Consider the following 12,696-nt stretch of genomic DNA (forward strand, 5'->3'; position numbering starts at 1 on the left):
GGAACCAAAAAAGGGCCCGCATTGCCAAGTCAATCCTAAGCCAAAAGAACAAAGCTGGAGGCATCACGCTACCTGACTTCAAACTATACTACAAGGCTACAGTAACCAAAACAGCATGGTACTGGTACCAAAACAGAGATTTTTGGTAAACAAAACAGACCAATGGAACAGAACAGAGCCCTCAGAAATAATGCCACATATCTATAACCATCTGATCTTTGACAAACCTGATAAAAACAAGCAATGGGGAAATGATTCCATATTTAATACACGGTGCTGGGAAAACTGGCTAGCCATATGTAGAAAGCTGAAACTAGATCCCTTCCTTACACCTTATACAAGAATTAATTCGAGATGTATTAAAGACTTAAATGTTAGACTTGAAACCATAAAAACCCTAGAAGAAAACCTAGGCAATACCATTCAGGACATAGGCATGGTCAAGGACTTCATGTCTAAAACAACAAAAGCAATGGCAACAAAAGCCAAAATTGACAAATGGGATCTAATTAAACTAAAGAGCTTCTGCACAGCAAAGAAAACTACCATCAGAGTGAACAGGCAACCTACAGAATGGGAGAAAATTTTTGCAATCTACTTATCTGACAAAGGGCTAATATCCAGAATCTACAATGAACTCAAACAAATTTACAAGAAAAAAACAAACAACCCCATCAACAAGTGGGCGAAGGATATGAGCAGACACTTCTCAAAAGAAGACATTTATGCAGCCAACAGACACAGGAAAAAAGGCTCATCATCACCGGCCATCAGAGAAATGCAAATCAAAACCACAATGAGATACCATCTCACACCAGTTAGAATGGCGATCATTAAAAAGTCAGGAAAAAACAGGTGCTGGAGAGGATGTGGAGAAATAGGAACACTTTTACATTGTTGGGACTGTAAACTAGTTCAACCATTGTGGAAGTCAGTGTGGTGATTCCTCAGGGATCTAGAACTAGAAATACCATTTGACCCAGCAATCCCATTACTGGGTATATACCCAAAGGATTATAAATCGTGCTGCTATAAAGACACATGCACATGTATGTTTATTGCGGGACTATTCACAATAGCAAAGACTTGGAACCAAGCCAAATGTCCATCAATAATAGACTGGATTAAGAAAATGTGGCACATATACACCATGGAATACTAGGCAGCCATAAGAAATGATAAGTTCATGTCCTTTGTAGGGACATGGATGAAGCTGGAAACCATCATTCTCAGCAAACTATCACAAGGACAAAAAAACCAAATACCGCATGTTCTCACTCATAGGTGGGAATTGAACAATGAGAACACATAGACACAGGAAGGGGAACATCACACACTGGGGCCTGTTGTGGGGTGGGGGGGCGGGGGAGGGATAGCATTAGGAGATATACCTAATGTAAATGACGAGTTAATGGGTGCAGCTCACCAGCATGGCACATGTATACATATGTAACTAACCTGCATGTTGTGCACATGTACCCTAGAACTTAAAGTATAAAAAAAAAAAAAAGAATGAAAAGATCTGCCTTTCAGTAGCTGAAGTGGAATGGGGCAGGAGGGTTTGGAGGAGGATGTGTGGCTCTGAAGACTATACATAGTAGGCAAAGTGCCAGCTGTGACTCGGAACAACCAAAATCAGGACCAGGAGCAGTTTAGAAGAGAAAACAATTCTCGGAAAAAGCAGAAGTATTTGTGGGGTACAGGGGAATTTGTAAGGGACTTAATTTCCTAAGTGAACAGGTAGGAGTTCAGAGGCAGCTAATGCTCATGGGACTTAATTTTATTTCCACAGTTGGTAAAACTCAAGGACAGTGTGGTTACCTTCATTCATTTAATTAAACAAACACAGAGCATGTGCTAGGCATTGCTAAAATCTAGTGTAGAAATCCAGTGTTAAAATCTAGTGTGGAAAGCCAGGCAAGCATTCATCAAACCATAATACAAACCAGATCGGGTAAAGTGCTACACCAAGCGGAACATGAAGGAGGGAGTGATTAATTAAATTCCACCAGAGAAGTTTTTCTAAAGAAGGTAGCATCTGAGTAGAGTACTGAAGTATGCTAGCAATATAAAATTTTATCATACATTGGGATTGCAAAATACAGTGCTTTTATTTAAAATTAAAAAATATTATTAGCTTGTTTTCCTCATTCCACAGTATATGCATATATCAAAACATTGTACCCCATAAATATATGCAATTACTATTTGTCAATTAAAAAATTAACTTAAAAACAGTATTGATGAAAACAATTTTATTTTTCTCTGGTAGAAGGAAAAATATTCCCGGTCTCCTGTGAGTGAGTGCCTAGGGTCCCATTCATCTGAAAGAGCGGTGCAGCGCAGCTGAGGTTGCTGGCAGGCATTACAACAGAGCAGTTAAGATTACTGGCTCTACAGTCAGGGACATGGGTTCCAATCCTCCTCCTCTGTCAATTTCCAACCATGCAATTTTGGACATGACTTAAACTCTGTGCTTTAGCTTCCTCATTTGTAAAACAAGGTTAATGAAAATAACTACCTAATAGGGCCACTGTAAGAACAAAATGAGCTAATATATGAAAAGTTTTTAATTCATTGTCTAGCACATTTTAAGCATTCTATAAATCATAGCTATTTTTCATTAATGTTTGCATACCAGGCAGGACTCCAATACTGTGTAGAAGTCATGAATTTTAATTTCAGTTCTGCTCCAAAGTGCTCCCTAGGGCTAGGCCAGTGACCCAGATTTTCCATTTCTCATCTTTCTGATTTATCATGTGAGACCAAAGCATTGGCAAGGAAGCTGAATAAGTGGATTTCCTCACTTGCTGGCTGGAGGTCTAGGGAGCAGAAAAGGTGGACATTTCCCCCATCTTGTATCTGTCTTGAGGAAGTGTGTGTGTGTGAGTGTGTGTGTGTGTGTGTGTTTATGCAGGAATAGACAACTGGGACAATGCCTTAAAATGTACACAGTATTTCTGATGCATTATCTCATTCATTCGTTCATTCATTCATTCATTCAATAAATAATTACTGTGAACCGTGTGTGTGTGTTTATTCAGATCCATCCATTTCAATGGTTAGCCTTGTCTGTCAGCCATAACAAAAACCTCAAACCTCAAGGAAAGAAATTACAACCAAGCCTTCAGACAGCTGGTGGTAATTTACTCACACAATCCCCTTTATCCTTTCAACACCCACTATTTATCTGTATCTGACGTTGGGAGAGGGGAAATCATGCAAGAAATATGGTATGTAAATTTCTGGAAAGGGGGTTGGAATAGTGAGGGAAGACTTGTGTGAATTACATGAATAATTCTCCTTGATTTGAACATAGATATCAGATCTCAAAAATTGAAGGGACTGATGTTAGGGTCAATAAATACATTTCTGGGACCAGAAACAATACTGGAATAAATTCATAAATAGCTTTCAAGGCATTCATGACAATCACACCATCGCTAAAATCTGAGTCATTTTCCAGGGTGGGGCAAGTAATTCCAGTACAAGTCAAAGGAGCATGTGTCAATCAATCCAGACTGCTTTAAAAATCCATAGTGATAACAATAACTAAATGGAATGCATGATCCTAGTTCAGATCTTGGATTGGATTCTGAATTAGAAAAAAAAATATTGCTGCCACATTCAGTGGCTCATGCCTATAATTTCAACACTTCAGGAGGCTGAGGCAGGAGGATCACTTAAGGCCAGGAGTTTGAAACCAGCCTGTGCAACATAGCGAGATCTTGTCTCTACAAAAAAAAATTTAAAAATTATCTAGGGATGGTAGTGCAAACCACTAGTCCCAGCTACTCTGGAGGCTGAGGTGGGAGGATCACTTGAGCCCAGGAGTTGAGCCTACAGTGAACTGTAATCACACCACTGCACTCCAGCCTGGGTGACAGTGAGCAAGACTCTGTCTCTTAAAAAAAAAGAAAAAATACCTCTAAGGACAAGATAGCCATATATATCCATGGTCCTTGCCTTTGTTTCTTGTATCGTGCCATCTACTAGCTGGTCCCTGAAGCCATATATAATAACTTTCACTCATACACACATATGAGTGAAAAGTAACACTGATTTTTTTAACTTTCCAGCTTGAAAAATTTAAAATTTTCAACATATAGTAAAGTTGTAAAACTAGCACAATAAAATCCTGTAAATCTTTCAATTGCTTCATAGATTGTTAACATTTTGCCACATTTGTTTTCTCTCTTTACACACACACACACACACACACACAAGCACACAGACACAATCATTAGTATTATTTTGATGAACCATTTGAGAGTAAGATGTAGATTCTTCACCCCTAAATATTTAATGTGTATCTCCTAAGAATATTTGAAATCATTGCATAACTGTATTATGTAAAAGAATATAACACCCTTGGCCGGGCATGGTGGCTCACGCCTATAATCCCAGCACTTTGGGAGGCCAAGGCGGGGGGATCACAAGGTCAGGAGATCGAGACCATCCTGGCTAACACGGTGAAACCCCATCTCTACTAAAAATACAAAAAATTAGCTGGACGTGGTGGTGGGTGCCTGTGGTCCCAGCTACTCGGGAGGCTGAGGCAGGAGAATGGCGTGAATCCGGGAGGCGGAGCTTGCAGTGAGCTGAGATCGTCCCATTGCACTCCAGCCTGGGTGACAGAGTGAGACTCTGTCTCAAAAAAAAAAAAAAAAAAAAGAATATAACACCCTTTTCAGGTCAGCTTTTATCACTATTAAGCAGAACACTTTACATCATAATCTGAAGTCTCAGCAGTGAATTACTTAACTAAAATCAGGAGCTACCCTCTGCTAGATATTTGGCTCACATCTGTACAACCAAAAGTGCTGATCAAAATAATCACTCCCAGGACAAAGGCAAAATATACAACAAAGACACATTCCCTCTTCTATGCACCAGCCAATTTCTTGGCAGTTTAGAACAGCTGTTTTGTCCTTTCTTCCAGCTGGCAAAGGTTCAAAAATATCAAGATACAGCCTCAGAAAGCTTCACACGAGGAAGAAATTTTAATGAGAAAACTCTCACGTTCTGTATTCGCTTTTGTTTTCATTTTCATTTTAGCATATAAAATGTCAAAATACTGAGCTGTTGAGTACCGTATCAAACATCTGGCAATTCTGGACAAAAGATGAGCAAAACTCAACAGTCCTTTATCTTTGCAAAGTTCAAGTGGCTTTAGGAGTTAATGCCATAGGGGTAGGGTGCCACGCCTCATGCCTGTAATCCCAGCACTGTCGGAGGCGAGGCAGGCAGATGGCTTGAGCACAGTAGTTCGAGACAAGCCTGGGCAACATGTGAAACCCATCTCTACAAAAAATACAACAAAAATTAGCCAGGCGTGCTAGTGCACATCTGTAGTCCCAGCTACTCAGGAGGCTGAGGTGGGAAAGTGGCTTGAGCCTGGGAGGCAGAGGTCACAGTGAGTGGAGACTGTGCCACTGCTCTCCAGCCTGGGTGAAAGAGCCAGATGCTATCTCAAAAACCAAAACAAAACATTATATCAGTTTGGTAAAAGAACAAGCACATCCAACATTAACCATCACAATTCCTTTCGACCAGAATAATCTTTTATTCAGATAAAAGTATCCCAGTTTTAGGCTATGCGTGTGATATAATAATAACAGACAGAGAGGTACAGAAATACCCAAGCTGGCCCAGGCTCAGAGCTTGTGGTATACAGAAGAGAATTATTGCATCCCTTATTTGCTGGCTTTGGTACATTCTTAGGAGATAGAGGGAGGGAAAAAAAATCAAAACCAGAAGGGTCTGGTGCTGATGGACCAGATCAATTGGTTCAAACTTTGATTCAACTGTTAAGGTATTCAGGGCTGGAACTAGGATGAGAGGAGCAAGGCACTCACCTGAGGTGCGAAGTTTAAAGCGTGCCAAAATCTCGGTAATCAAGATAAATAATATTTTAATGCAATATTTTAGAAAAATAGTAATGCAAAAATATCCACAATGAACAAAATATCAAAACTTTAAATAAAGACAGGATCTGACCCTGCATTTTCATGATTCAGGGAGTGTCTTACTTGCTTCGTCCTAGTCCAGGCCCAACTTGTTCATCCCCAGATGATGTGCCAAAAGCCTCATGTTTAGGTGTCTCCTCTGGTGCTCTCTAGTGCTATGTTCTGCTGACCTTGTTGGCAACAGCTCTCTGTCTGTTATGAATGGTTGGACATCAGGTGGCACCTTTAAGATACCACAAGGTAAAAGCAACTCTCTGAGCCAAGGCCAGCTCTTCCAACCTCCTTCCAAACAGTCTTACATCTCAAGGGCAAGTTTCTGTGGTGTATAGGGCATCAGGGAGAGGGTAGAATGGGGTAGAAAGGGGAGATAATGGGAGAGGGAAAAAAGAACAGGTGACCTCATGAGTTGGCACTAACGTAACTCGAGTGCAATTTTTCAAGAGTCTATCTTTTTTAAGAAAACCTTGAGCCCCAACTCTTATTTGGAGGCACCTGCTCACTCACCTCCAAAACCAAATCCACCTCACCTCTATTCTTCTTTTCACATTGTGTACGGGTAGTTCTGGAAATCAAAGTGGCCATGCTGCTTCCTCCATGCAGCCTGTAGTGAATTCAAGTAGTGTAGGATACTTCAAACTGGAGCTTCTCTACTGTGAATAGCTGCTAATCCCCAAGTACCAAACCTAATTTTGTGACAATGAAAACCATCTGCAGGTGCCCCCTCCTGGTGGTACTCTCCTAGAGACTTGCCTTCACTGATGTATTTTGTTTGGTCAATGGTCCAGAAAGTCACAGTCACAGTCACCAACACTCCCTATGCCCTTACACCTAAGCAGGTTCACTTATTTATGCTACCCGCCAGGCACCTGCAGGTGTGTGGCATTTGCATTTTCCTTCTATGGCTTCCTAGTTCCTTATGGTGGGAACCTGGGGCCCAACTTCTTGCCTCTCAAACTATTAATATGTCTGCCTCACAGGGCCAGGCACTTCTCTAGTCTTGAGTCACCCATGTCATTCTTTTAACCTACCCTCGGGTAGGACACTGGAGCCATAGATGTGAACCTTAGCCTTTAAGGCATGCAAGAAGACACTGAAGTCCCCAGGGCCAGTCACTGCCAGCAATGTCTTCCAGCGGTGGTTGAAGGGATGACTGAGGCAAGCAGAGTCTGAGTTTGTTATTGTTCTGAGGATATACACAAAAATCTTTAATAAGGCTTACATAGCTTGGCATAGTCTTCAGCCTCAGCTCTGGTTATAATCCCCCTTCCCTTTTGTGCTTAGTTTGTACTAGTCTTGTTCCAGAAGAAGAAAGAGAGAACTAATTCTGCTGCTCCTCTGGTGTCCAGGAGCTCAGGTAATGGATGCAGACTGTAATAGGCAGTCTCTAAGTTGGTCCCCAGTGATCCCTGGTCATCAAACCCTTGTGTAATTCCCTCGCCTTGAGTCTGGGATGGATCTAGTACTCATTTGTAATGAATACAGTAGGGCAGCAGTGATGGAATGTTGCTTCCGAGATTAGATTATTTTTTAAAAAGCAAAAACAACTGTGGCTTCCATTTTGAGTATGCATGCTCTCTTTCTTTTAGATCAGTTGTGCTGGGGGAACTAAGCTACCGTGTTATAAGCAGACCTATTGTGTGGACAGGAACTAAAGCCTGCCAAATACCGTGTGCGTGAGTCTGAAAACGGACCTTTCAGCCCCTGTCGAGTCTTGAGATGACAGCAGCCCCAGCTGAGTGCTTGACTGCAACCTCATGAGAGAACTTGAGGCAATTCTAACCAGCTAAGCTGCTCCCAGATTTCTGACCCTCCAAAACTGTGAGTACTAAATACTTGCAGTTTTCAGCCACTGAGGTGATTTGCTATGCAGCAATAGTAATAGTAACAAACACACAGACTTCTGAACCTTTCCCCAATCCAAGGTCATTCTGTGGAGTTAGAGACCCAGCTCTCCCATTCACAAAGAAGCTATTATTCTCTCTACAGTAAAGAAAGACAAAGAAGTCAGAGCAGTTTTTTAACGCTGCACATCAGGAAACTAGATGTATGCTGAAAATTTGGGAGTGATAAGTAGGACCTTTCCCAGTCTGTAGAATATACCACCAAAGCATGCTCACTCGAGAATGTGCTTTTGATTACTACCAAGCACACTTTTTTTTCTTTTTGAAGATATGTGCAAACAATGAAAACCCTTCTTGCTGAAATTACAATACAGGCGTACATTTTGGTTGAAATGTTTATTTGGAGATTTCAAAGTCAAGTTTGATATAGCCAAAAGATAATACAGATTAGACTATCATGGAAACAAAAATAATCTAAAATTTGATATTGTTTGTACACTAGGGTCACTGCTCATGTTAACATTTCCTTCATTGCATCCACTTTCTCAGAGCTGGTGTTGTAGGGTTAGATGTGAGTGTGAATGAGCATGCGTACAGTGGACAAAATCCCCCCATTCTGTAAATGCATGTGCCTATTATTCCGGGCAGTGAACCCAGCCTGCTTTAAGTCTTTGTTATTTGAATAGTGTCCCAGATTCTCCTTTGAAATGTGCGGTTCACCTATTTTTGTTAACCTTAATATGGAGCTTTCTGATGCTTTTTTGATAGATTCTTGGTCGTGCCCAGGTACACTTCCTTTCGTTTTAAGCAGGTCATATATTTCTCTGTGCTGGCCTTCAGGTGGTGTGCCATATAAATTAGAAAGCAAATTTTCACAAGGTCAAATTTTAATCATGCAGCTTAGTATTTTTAAACAGATGACATTTTCATACTTGGTATGCCAACTTGAAGACCAGACCATTTTTGCCCAAGTTCTACCAAAGGTTTTCATTTTATAGTCTTCATTTGTTTTGTTTTGGTTTACTTTTTAACAAAAAGCAAACCTAGGAAAAAATTTTAAAAACATACAAGATGCACAAAAACAATTACTCTAATACACATGAAACAGAAAATCAACACCTGCCAATTAAACACAACTTCTACCATTTCATAACTGTGTGATCTTGTCAAATTACTTAACCTCTCTATAAAACGGGATCACGATAGCATCTTTCTCACAGAATTATAGTGAGAATTCAATAATATTATTCTTATGAAATGTTTAAGATAGGGCCTAGCATTTATCATTTACTCGATAAATATTAATCATGTAATTATATATGTAATTATGGTGATAATGATAATGTTGCTGCCATGAGATGTCAGGTTTCACAATATAAAATCATTACAGAATTCTGTTTGGAACTCCTGTGAGACCTAGTATGAATCACCTATAGTTATGAGGCTGCTCTAGCAAATAAATCTAAGAGAATAGGCAACTTCATGAAGAGGTTAAAGTGTCCTAGGGCAGTGGTCTCCAACCTTTTTGGTACCAGGAACCATTTTCAAGGAAGACAACTTTTCCATGGACAGGGTGGGGGATGGATTTGGAATGATCATCAGGTATTAGATCCTCATAAGAAGCAGGCAACCTAGATCCCTCATATGCCCAGTTCACAATAGGGTTCCCGTTCCTATGAGAATTGAATACAGCTGCTGGTCTGCTGATCGACAGGAGGTGGAGCTCAGGGGTAATGCTCGCTGGCCTGCCACTCACCTCCTGCTATGCAGCTGGGGTCCTAACAGGCCAGGACCAGTACCAGTCCATGCTCTGGGGGCTGGGGACCCCTGTTCTAGGGAAATACCATCACCATGTCTGCTACCCCTCCAACCGTGGGCGCTACCACCATTTGGTCACCATATGCAACCCTGTGTGAAGATATTCTTAATACTATCCAGGGTCCTTTTCATTTGAGTGACCTCTATCTCTTTGTCCCACCATCTAACTCCCACCCTCATAATGAGTGACCTCAGCTCACTGCAAACTCTACCTCTCGGGTTCAAGCTGTCCTCCTACCTCAGCCTCCCGAGTAGCTATATTCAGGCGCCCGCCACCACGCATGGCTAATTTTTCTATTTTCAGTAGACACAGGGTTTCACCATGTTGGCCAGGCTGGTCTCAAACTCCGGACCTCAAGTGATCTGCCTGCCTCAGCCTCCTAAAGTGTTGGGATTACAGACATGAGCCACTGTGCCCAGCCCTCCTTTCCCTTTAAGCATACCTAAAAGCCTCTCTACAAAGCGCCAATCAGAATTTGAGTCATCTGGAAGAAATATCAAAAGAGCTCCAGTAATAACGGTAGCAGACACTGTTGATACTATTGATACCACAGGAAATTGACTCATGGATATAGGCCTCCAAGAATAGGCTGACCTTGTCCCCACAGACAATATTCCAACTATACGAAGTAAATGAGTCAGGATTTCCAAGACACTCACAATGTAGAAGCGGATGAATTCATGAAAGTAGACTGCTTAACTCAAGACCAGCACGACAAGAGGTTGTTATTTAGGATTAAAGGGCCTCAGTAAGGCAATGTAATTGAGGTTAGTTTAATTTTCTACTTTAATGAACATGAGAGAAACCCATTTTCTTTCTTCTTAATCTACCTTTAATCTCCAATTAAATTTACAAATTATTAAATTTGTAAAAACTAAATAAAACACTCTGAATTCTTAGTGTTGAGGAAAAAAATACCTTGCAGAAATTCTTAATATAAAAACAAAGCTAATAAGTTGCCAAGAAAAACATACAAATAATTATTTTGTAAAGAATTGTGACATACAATATTTGGTTTTGTCTATTAACATACCCTTAATTAGCAATATTGGTTAAATCTTGCACAAAGTTTCTTTAATAAAAACATTTACCTTTTGTGACTATGTAGTTATTTGTATTGGTTCAATAAGAATTTGTCCTCCTTCTACCTGAATATATTACTAATTAGAATTTTTTTTTTTTTTTTTTTGAGATGGAGTCTTGCTCTGTTGCCCAGGCTGGAGTGCAATGGCGTGATCTCAACTCACTGCAACCTCTCAATCTTGGGCTCAAGCACTTCTCCCACCTCAGCCTCCCAGGTAGCTGGGATTACAGGCACCCACCATCATGCTAGGCTAATATTTGTATTTTTATAGAGACGGGGTTTCACCATGTTGGCCAGGCTGGTCTTAAACTCCTGACCTCAGATGATCTGCCGGCCTCAGCCTTTCAAAATGCTGGGATTACAGACATGAGCCACCTTGCCCAGCCAGGAGGAATCAATTTTTTAATAAAAAATTTATAGCTGTGCTACAAATTCAATTTAATTAGACAAGACAAATCCAGTAATAAGAATAATTTCTATGTTTTTCACGCAGAAGCAATGCCTATAACATCCTTCTAGGAAACCAATCTGGTGCTTGCTCTATGGACTATGCAATCTCAGGCTTGGAGGTAAGAAAGAATGTCCTTTCTTGGCAGAGCAGGGACACCGAGACATTGGATATCTTTTATTAAAAAGGATACATTTGCATTATAAATACTGCAGATGAAATCAGGTAGAGGTGAACAGACTGGTTTGGTCTGCTCTAAACTGAGCTGTTAAACATGTAAAAGTAAATTTAAACCACAAGGGCTTTATAAATCTATAGATAGATGTAAACTTGTGAGCCTTAGTTTATTGTTTCATCAAAAAAAACTAGGAGGTCATTAAATATTAATCAACACTTCTTAGATCTGTGCAAATAAAATGGATCAAATTAAAATGTAAAATCAATAGTACTGATTAGGAACATTGTTCAGCAAATGTAGGTAGACAAACATGTCCTGTAGAGAAGGAAACATGACCGCAAGATGAAATGTAAAAACCAAAGTGACATCTGGGCCTGACACCATTGTCAGCCCATTCATCATGTCGCACTGCTGAAGAAACAGAGAAAAAAAAACTCTGCACTCTGACATAAAGAAACAATAAAAGGGTCTCTCTGTCTACCTGCAGTCCTCCAAATGAATAAAACCTTGAGCATTTCCTGAGAGTTGCTAACTCCTTAATGAAAATCACTTTATCCTTGACTTTACAATGCTGTTTATTGTCTGAAGATATGTCATGAACTTTCTGAATACAATAACCATGATAAAATTGCTGTTTTCTGCCATGAAGAGATTAATATAAACCCTATAGTCTTCATAATATTGTTTGTTTTAAAAAGTTCTATTTTTTTAATTTTTTGGGCAGTTCTTTTGAAGACTGACTTCCTCACATTTCTTTGCAAGTAAATGCCTCCTTCTGCTTATTTTTCCAACATGCTTTTGTTTCTGAGCCTTTCTTTCATGCTCTATACACACAAATCAGCAGGAGATAGTACCTGCAGCTGTATTTGGAGTTTACTGCCTCAATGTTCGCTTTCAATGAAAGAGCGTATTTCTTAACAGAAGACCAGAAATTCATGCTGAACCAATAAATTGTCCTCTATAGTTTTCATCTGCAAGGAGGATTTAAATATTTCTAGCTCAGTAGTTCAGCCCTGAAGATTATTTCACCCCCACTGCTAATCCCGACCTAATCTGTTTTTGTGTTGTTAATGCTCCTATATACTAGCCAGGTCAGTAATTCTGTAACAGGCTTAATTTCTTAATATTTTAGGCCATGTGTTAATTTTACTATTTCTTAGCCATTTTTCCTCAATAGTTTTAAATTGCATCCCTGCTTACTCTCCCTTTTACTGGACGGGCTTCCTCTGTTTACTAATACAATTCCCCAAATTGATTCATCCACTTGTTGAAATACCTAATTTTAGGCCCGGCACTGACAGCTTGCCTAGGCTTATACTTGTTGTGTTTGGTGTTGCAGTCTTCAGATTCTAAAAAC

This window comes from Pan paniscus, chromosome 1 (assembly GCF_029289425.2).
Source record: "Pan paniscus chromosome 1, NHGRI_mPanPan1-v2.0_pri, whole genome shotgun sequence".
NCBI lineage: Eukaryota > Metazoa > Chordata > Mammalia > Primates > Hominidae > Pan > Pan paniscus.